Genomic DNA, 8,387 nt, shown 5'->3' with positions numbered 1-8,387 from the left:
TATATATATATATATATATATAAAACACACTTCGTTGTACTACTTTAACTACATATATAGCATGTTATATATAGTATATGTTAGTGTATTCATTATTTGTATTACAAAAGTGTTAACGAATTACATTTATATTATTTAGATAGTAAATATAAAAGTAATTCAAAAGTTTGACCAATGTTGACGTAATAACCGACCAACTTTGGTCGGTTATTTTGCAGAAAATAACAATTACCGACCAAAGTTGGTCGGTAAATGCTTCCCCTACATTAACCGACTCATGTATTGGATTTCAGCTCAGTCCAGTTGGACAAAGATCTATCTTATGTTGAGGAGCCAGTAGCCATTTTGGACAGGCAGGTCAGAAAGCTCAGGTCAAAGAATATTGCTTCAGTAAAGGTCCAGTGGAGGGGTCAGCCGGTCGAGGAGGCGACTTGGGAGACCGAGCAGGATATGCGCAGCCAGTACCCTCATCTTTTCACAATTTCAGGTATGTTCTTTATACTCGTTGGAGGACGAACGATTGTCTTAAGAGGGAGAGGATGTAATGACCCGGCCAGTCGTATTGAGAGTAATAGCCCCGATCCCCTATTAACTGCTTTTCCCAAATCCTTTTCTGCTATTGTGACTTGCCGGGATGATTGGTTTTGAGTTTCGGAGTGTTTTAGGACACTTAGTCCCTAAATAAGAGTTTAAACCCTAGGATTTGGACCGTAGTCAGAACTATGTGAAGACGACTCCGGAATGGAATTCTGTCGGTTTCGTTAGCTCTGTTAGGTGATTTTGGGTTAAGGAGTAAGTCCAGATTCTGTTTTGGAGGTACGTAGCTCATTTAGGCTTGAAATGGCGAAAGTCGAATTTTTGGAGTTTTGGGCCGGTAGTGAAAATTTTGATATCGGGGTCGTTTTCCGATTCCGAAAATTGGAGTAGGTCCGTAATATTGATTATAACTTGTGTGCAAAATTTGAGGTCAATTGGATGTGATTTGATAGGTTTCGACATCGGTTGTAGAATTTTGAAGTTTCAAGTTCTTTAAGTTTGAATTGGAGGGTGATTCGTGATTTTAGCGTTGTTTGATGAGATTTGAGAGCTCGACTAAGTTCGTATGGTATTTTAGGATTGGTTGGTATGTTTGACCGAGGTCCAGGGGGCCTCGGGTGTGTTTCGGATGCTTAACGGGTGAAAACTTGGACTTAGAGGAATTTCTGAACTTTGCTGGTTCTGGTGTTTTCGCACCTGCGAAAAAGAGACCGCAAATGCGCGAGCCGCACATGCGGAGATGAAAGCGCAGATGCGATAAATCGAGAGTTGGCCTGGGGTCGCAGGTGCGAGAAAGTTTCCGCATCTGCGATGCCCGCAAATGCGCAAGGATGTTCGCACATGCGCAAGATGCGCAGAAGCGGAAGGGACTCCGCAGGCGCGAGGGCGCAGATGCGGCCCTTTCATCACAGGTGCGAAGGCAAAGGGGGTAAGTGAGTTGCGCAGATGCGCACGTTTTCCGCACAAGCGCACCCGCAGGTGCGAGCCCAGGTTCCGCAGGTGCGGAAATACCTAGGCAGTGATTAAAACCGAAGGGCTTCGCGATTTTTATTATTTTTGGCTTTGCAAACTCGGGTTGGGGCGATGTTTGAGAGCATTTTCGAGGCATTTCTTGAGGTAAGTTCCTTGTGCTTATTTTTGGTCAATAATCTTGCCTTGCCATATATTTTCTCACCTAGTTAATATGTATTTGAGGTGGAAATTGAAAGTTGGAGACTAGGGATTTGGGAGTTTGAATTGTGGATTGGAGGACCATTTGGTGTCGGATTTTAGGAAATTTGATATGGTTAGACTCGTGAGTGAATGAGCTTTCTTAGTTTCGTGAATTTTGTCGGATTTCGAGATGTGAGCCTCGGGGCCCGGGCTTGAGCCAATTTCGGGTTTTGGCCTAATTTTGTAGTTTTTCTTGTGGGATTCATTCCATTAGCGCGTATTGATAGTATTGTAATATTTTGAACAGATTCGGGCCATTTGGAGTCGGATACTCGTGGCAAGAACGTGATATCAAGTTGATTTAAGCGGTTCGAGGTAAGTGGCTTGCCTAACCTTGTGTTGGAGACTTTCCCCTTAGGATATCTTGATATTACTTGGTATGTGGGCGCCGTGTACGTGAGGTGACGAGTACGTACACGGGCTATTATTGCAAAAATCATGTTTAACCTTTTTAAATCATAAATTGCTTCTCTTATTAATTGTACTAATATGTTTAATCGTATAGTTTAGACTAGAAAAGCATGCTTACGTGTTTTAACTGCCTAATTGACATTCTGTGCGTCATGTTCAGTTAAGTCCTTATTTGCCTTATCTGTGTCCAGTATAAACTGTATAACTAGATGTCATGCCTGTCATTTCATCTTGCGTTGCATATTTAAATTGGGACTACGGACGTATTCTGGGAGATCCCCCTGTACTGCATATTTATTTTGGGACTACAGACGTATTTCGGGAGATCCCCTATACTGTATATTTATTTTGGGACTACAGACGTATTCCGAGAGATCCCCCAGCACTTCATATTTACTTTGGGACTACGGACGTATTCCGGGAGATCCCCCTGTACTGCATATTTACTTTGAGACTACAGACGTATTCCGGGAGATCCTCCAGTACTGCATATTTACTTTGGGACTACGGACGTATTCCGAGAGATCCCCCTGTACTGCATATTCATTTGAAACTACGGGACGGTATCCCGAGAGATTTTCCACTGTGTTTACCTTGTTTTGAGCCGAGGGATCCCTTAACTGTTAAATTTTCGAAAAATTTCTTTAATTGTGTTACCGTAAATTCTACTTATATCTTTTACTATTTAATTTATTATATTTACTCCGGTAGGGCCTTGACCTGACCTCGTCACTACTCGACCGAGGTTAGGCTTGACACTTACTGGGTACCATTGTGGTGTACTCATGCCCTTCCCTGCACATGTTTTCGTGTGCAGATCCAGGTGCGAGCTATTAGTCTCGGGGTTTGTACGTGCTGCTGATTCTAGGAGACTTCAAGGTACTTCTGCTTGCGTCCGCAGATCTTCGGAGTCCCCTTCTACTCCCTCACCTAGATACTTTCTTTATTATCCTCAGACTTTTGTATAGAGCTACATAGATTATAGCAGCTTATGACTTAGTGATATTACGGGTCTTGAGAAATTATTTTGTGTATGCCGCGTGGTACTACTCTTGGCTATTTAAAATATACTGTTTATCTTAAAAATATTGTGTTTCCTTTATATCTTCCGCAATAGTAGGCTTACCTAGTCGTAAAGACTAGATGCTATCACGACACCTTATAGAGGGTTAATTTGGGGTCGTGACAGACAAATACATGATTTACTTCAAAATCTTAAATAATAATTTGTTCAAAGTTTACATTATAATTTTAACCAACACAAATTGTAGCTTAATGTAGTTTCTGGATACTGTATTGCGCGATAGTTCTATGAATCATCACTTAATTGTTACACAAAAATAATAAATTTTAGTTACGTGTATATTTATAACATATGTTTTTTATATGAAGTAAAAACAAAGCATAAAATAAAATCTTTATAGAATAATGAAGGCGGCAAATATCTCTTAGATTAAAATTGTGGCTGATTATTCCATAAAAAGGTTAAACTGGTGAGAAAACAGATCACTAACTTTTAATTTAAACAAAGAGTAATCATAGGCTACTTTCTTTCTTTCTTTAATTTTTATTTTAAAACTAAAATACAGTATTTAATATTATAGTTAAATAATTTAAAAAATTATGTCCTTCCTCGGTTCTTGCATGAATGAAAAATGCTAGTTATGTATCAGATATTCATTAAATTAGGGTTCACGACACAAAGCTCGTACCTACGTATATGATTTCTAAAGTCAACTCCTATACCGATATTGTTTAGATTTTTAAATCTAACCAACTAACAAGTTATTTTCTGATTTATACATTAATATAGGAAACTGTTGGAGCCGATGAAGATGATGAAGGTTTGCACAAAAGATCTCTAGGAGCATCTGATTAGGATACATATGAGGCCACTCGGATTTGGGCCTCATTTTGGGTCACCAATGCATTTTGGGCCTGCTTGCCCCTACCATTCTTATGGGCCTGTTCGCCTGTATTTAGAATTGGGCTTCAGTCACAAAAATATTGTTCCAGAATATTTTCATAGTGCATAGCACATGACACCCTTATTTTAATTATTTCTTTATTTATTTTATGTACAACTTTATACTAACTAATAGGACATTGACACTTAGAAATATAGCATGTAGCCCTAGATTCTCTCCTTTTGTATATAATCCTAGGTATGTGCAGTGAATGATACACACATCTATTGAAAATAAATCTTCAAATCATTCTTTCATTTTGTCAGAAACCTTAACGTCATGATTTCAGTTCAAGCTATCAGGATCTTCTAATCTAATTAAAGAAAAGAAATTTAAAAAATTCCTCATGTTCTCATGTCATTAATTATCTTTACAATGAAAATATATTCTATATAAACATACTCAAAAAGATGGCCGTGTACGGTCAGAACCGATTGAGTCAGTCGTACGGACTGATCGAGACGGCAATACGTCGATCGAAAGGTATCTACGTAAGGTCAGGTAGAGGTCCGAAGAAAGGGGCTTCAGGATTCGAGCTCCAAGTCCGATCAAAGATCAGTTCGGTATCAATATCGGGCCCATGACCAAATCAAACCATGAGGCAAAAGGTTGTCGGAGATGCACAGACCGACCAACACACTCCCTGAATATCAAGACTCCGAGTCAGGATCGAGCTCGAGTCAAGGCCAATGGCTCGACCCGATATCGAGATCGAGTCAGTATCGAAGCTCACAGACAAGGCCGTTATAGCCGCACTAAGGGAGAGAATCCTGGCGGGAAGTAGGGAAAAAATAATACATCATGGGCTCTCCACTACATATTTTTTATTGTTGTATATAAAGTAGGATCCCTCTACTATAAAGGGGGATGGTAACAAAAGATTAGAGGAGAGATTGAAAGATATCCCCTTCTGTTTATTTCCTTTTATCTTATTCGTTCCTCTTATTACTATTCTCATTCTCATAGTCAAGAATACACGTATTTCTATTTTTCTATGCGATCTGTATCAAATTATATCACATATCCTTAGAACCATACACAAATTTAACTCTATTCAATTTTTCGGGTAAACAGTTTGGCCATTCAAACTCGTTACTTCATATGACATATATAGCCATGGAAAATCCAAAACAAGAGAAAAACCTTGTCTCTCTTTATACTTCATCATCAGAAAACCTTCATTTAACAGAAGAAATGAACCAAATTACACTGAATGATGAAACTCATATTGTTTTGGAGAGTTCAGTGGAGGAAGTAGAGAGACTAATAGCATACAAATTCAAGAACACTAATTTGTGACAACAAGCTTTTACTCATTCTTCCTTTGAAGAAACCTGTGCTTCATATGAGAGATTGGAGTATGTAGGTAAGAAGCAGATCCAGAGAAAGTTTTATAGGGTCACTTTGCTTTCTTCTCCAACTATATATATATATAATAAAATTACACTTATTCCGAACTCATTATATTTATATCTTAAATTCACTTCTTGTTGGTGATGCTATTCTCAATCTGTTGTTAGCAAAAGAGCATTACTTTGATTACCCTGATTTACCTCCTGGGAAATTCACAAGGTTGAGAGCTGCCAATGTAGATACTGAGAAACTTGCTAGAGTTGCCATCAAATATACTTTGCATGATTATTTACGTCACAATAAGCCTTTACTTAAAGGACAAGTAAGTAACAGCAAAGAGGACTAGTTTATTATACGGCTAAGGTCCAAATATATCCCTATACTTTCGAAAATGGTCTAAGAATATCCCTCGTTATACTATTGGGTTATCTATACCCCTGCGGTCATACTTTGGGTTCAAATATAACCACTATTTAAACGGAGGGACACGTGTCATCGTCCCGTTGACCAATTCTAAATATCTCCTAATTAATTAAAAAGATCCATTACTCATACCCGAAAAATAATTTTCTAAAGCAATTTTTTTTTTTGTAAAAACTAGAAAAAACTGAAATGTTTTTTACTAAAACTAAAAAAAAATGAAAATATTTTTTTTTCCAGTTTTTACCAAAAAACCGATTTAAATAAAACTGAAAACTATTTTCTAAAACAATATTTTTATAAAAACTGAAAAAAAAACTGAAAAGCAATTTTCTAAAGCAATTAAAAACTGGAAAAAACTGATTTTTTTTAAACTAAAAACTAAAAAAAGTAAATATTTGTTTTTTCAGTTTTTACAAAAATATTGCTTTTCAGTTTTTGTTTTTTAGTTTTTTAAAAAAATATTTTCTTTAAAAATTATTTTCCAGTTTTTAGTAAAAAACATCCAGTTTTTACAAAAGCATTGCTTTAGAAAATTGCTTTTAGTTTTTTTTCTAGTTTTTACAAAAATATTATTTTAGAAATTATTTTTCAGTGTTTTAAAGCAGTGTTTTTGTAAATACTGGAAAAAAAAATATTTTCGTTTTTTTCAATTTTTAGTAAAAAAAAATTCAGTTTTTCTTGTTTTTACAAAAAAAAAAATTGCTTTAGAAAATTGCTTTTAGTTTTTTTTCCAGTTTTTACAAAAATATTGTTTTAGAAATTATTTTTTATTTTCTTAAAGCAGTGTTTTTGTAAAAATTGGAAAAAAAAATATTTTCGTTTTTTTCAATTTTTAGTAAAAAAAAAATTCAGTTTTTCTAGTTTTTACAAAAAAAAAAAATTGCTTTAGAAAATTGCTTTTCGGATATGGGTAATGAGTCTTTTTAATTAATTAGAAGATATTTAAAATTGGCCAACAGGACGATGACACGTGTCCCTCCGTTTAATTGAGGGGTATATTTGAACCCAACGTATGACTGCAGGGGTATAAATAACCCAATAGTATAATAAGGGATATTTTTAGACCATTTTCGAAAGTACAGAGGTATATTTGCCCTTTTCCGTTATTTATATCTCTTTTTTACTTATTTTTATATTCAGGATGTTCTACTAAGCAGGTCTGTAAATTTATTAAAAACAAATAGTATATAAATTTATTTATTGGTTGGTGCATAGAAATTTTTTCACTCATTACGAAGAGTTGACTGATGAGTGTGGTAAAAAAGAGGACTGTCTTCCAAAGAAATGGTGCATATAACAGCCGAGTTATCAAAAAGATAAGAGAGGAAGTGATATATTTAAAACAAAATACAAATTGACATTATACGCGTGTATATTTGTTTATTATAGTAACGTACAAGAGTAGGGTAATTCAAAGAAATAAGTTTTGGTGAAAACTTTTGTTGTATTCACAAGTGGAAGAATTCAGAGATGCAATAATGGAGTATCCGTTGCATTCAACAGGTCTCTTTGATCCCCCAAAAGTTCTTGCAGATATAGTTGAATCTTTGATTGGTGCAATCTATATTGATTGCAATTTCTCCATGGATACAACTTGGAAGGTGCTTTAGCTTTTTTCACTTTGAAATATTATACAATATTCTTTTTCTAGCTTATCATTGTACCTTCGGAGGCATGGCCGAAGCTAGAGGGGCAGAAGGGATTCATTTGAATCCCATTCGCAGAAATATATATATATATATATATATATATATATACACACACGTTGAACCTCTTTGGTGAAAATCTGGTCTGCACATTGCTAACACAACACTATGTGTATTTTGATGACAGGTGGTAAAAAAATTTGTTGCAGCCTCTAATTACTCTAGGAAAACTCGAGATTCATCCAGTTACGAAAATTAACGAGTTATGCCAAAAGAATGGATTGAAAGCAGAATTTGTTGATTCATGGGAGGAAAGAGGAGAGGTTGAAGTTCATGTTAATGGCAAATTTGTTGGAAAGGGGAAGTTTAGTGGAAAGAAAATAATTGCACAAAATCGGGCTGCACACAATGCTTATTATCAAGTTGTCACAAATTTGAGTATGGAAAAAACTATTGATGATTACCCTTGTGATGAAACACAAAGCGCGCTGAAATAAGCATTAATTAGCATATTTCATATATTATTATCTGTCATTTGAATTTCGATTTTAAAAAAAAAGTTTTTTGCATGTAATTTCATAGTGATCTCGTGAAGACGAGAGAAAACAAATATTGCTTTTAGAAAAGCGTTTTAACGTGTGTAATATTTTGTGTTCTTGGTTCCATCACCTTTATTCTTTCAATACTTTACTTTTTTACCCTTAGTATTTTTATTTTAATTTTTTTTATTTTTGTATTTTTCAAACTTGCTTTGAAAACGCTTTTCTTGAGCTGAGAGTCTATCGGAAACAGTTTCTCTACCTCACACAGGGTAGGAGTAAGGTACATTGCATGCTCC

General features: G+C 35.5%; 1 pseudogene; it reads left to right on the top strand.

Moving 5' to 3' along the window:
* Positions 1-5,243: 5,243 nt before the first annotated feature.
* Positions 5,244-8,046, top strand: LOC104087419 (ribonuclease 3-like protein 3; annotated as a pseudogene).
* Positions 8,047-8,387: the final 341 nt, after the last annotated feature.

The sequence above is a fragment of the Nicotiana tomentosiformis genome, chromosome 7 (assembly GCF_000390325.3).
Source record: "Nicotiana tomentosiformis chromosome 7, ASM39032v3, whole genome shotgun sequence".
NCBI lineage: Eukaryota > Viridiplantae > Streptophyta > Magnoliopsida > Solanales > Solanaceae > Nicotiana > Nicotiana tomentosiformis.
This window is presented reverse-complemented; position numbering and strand designations above follow the sequence as displayed.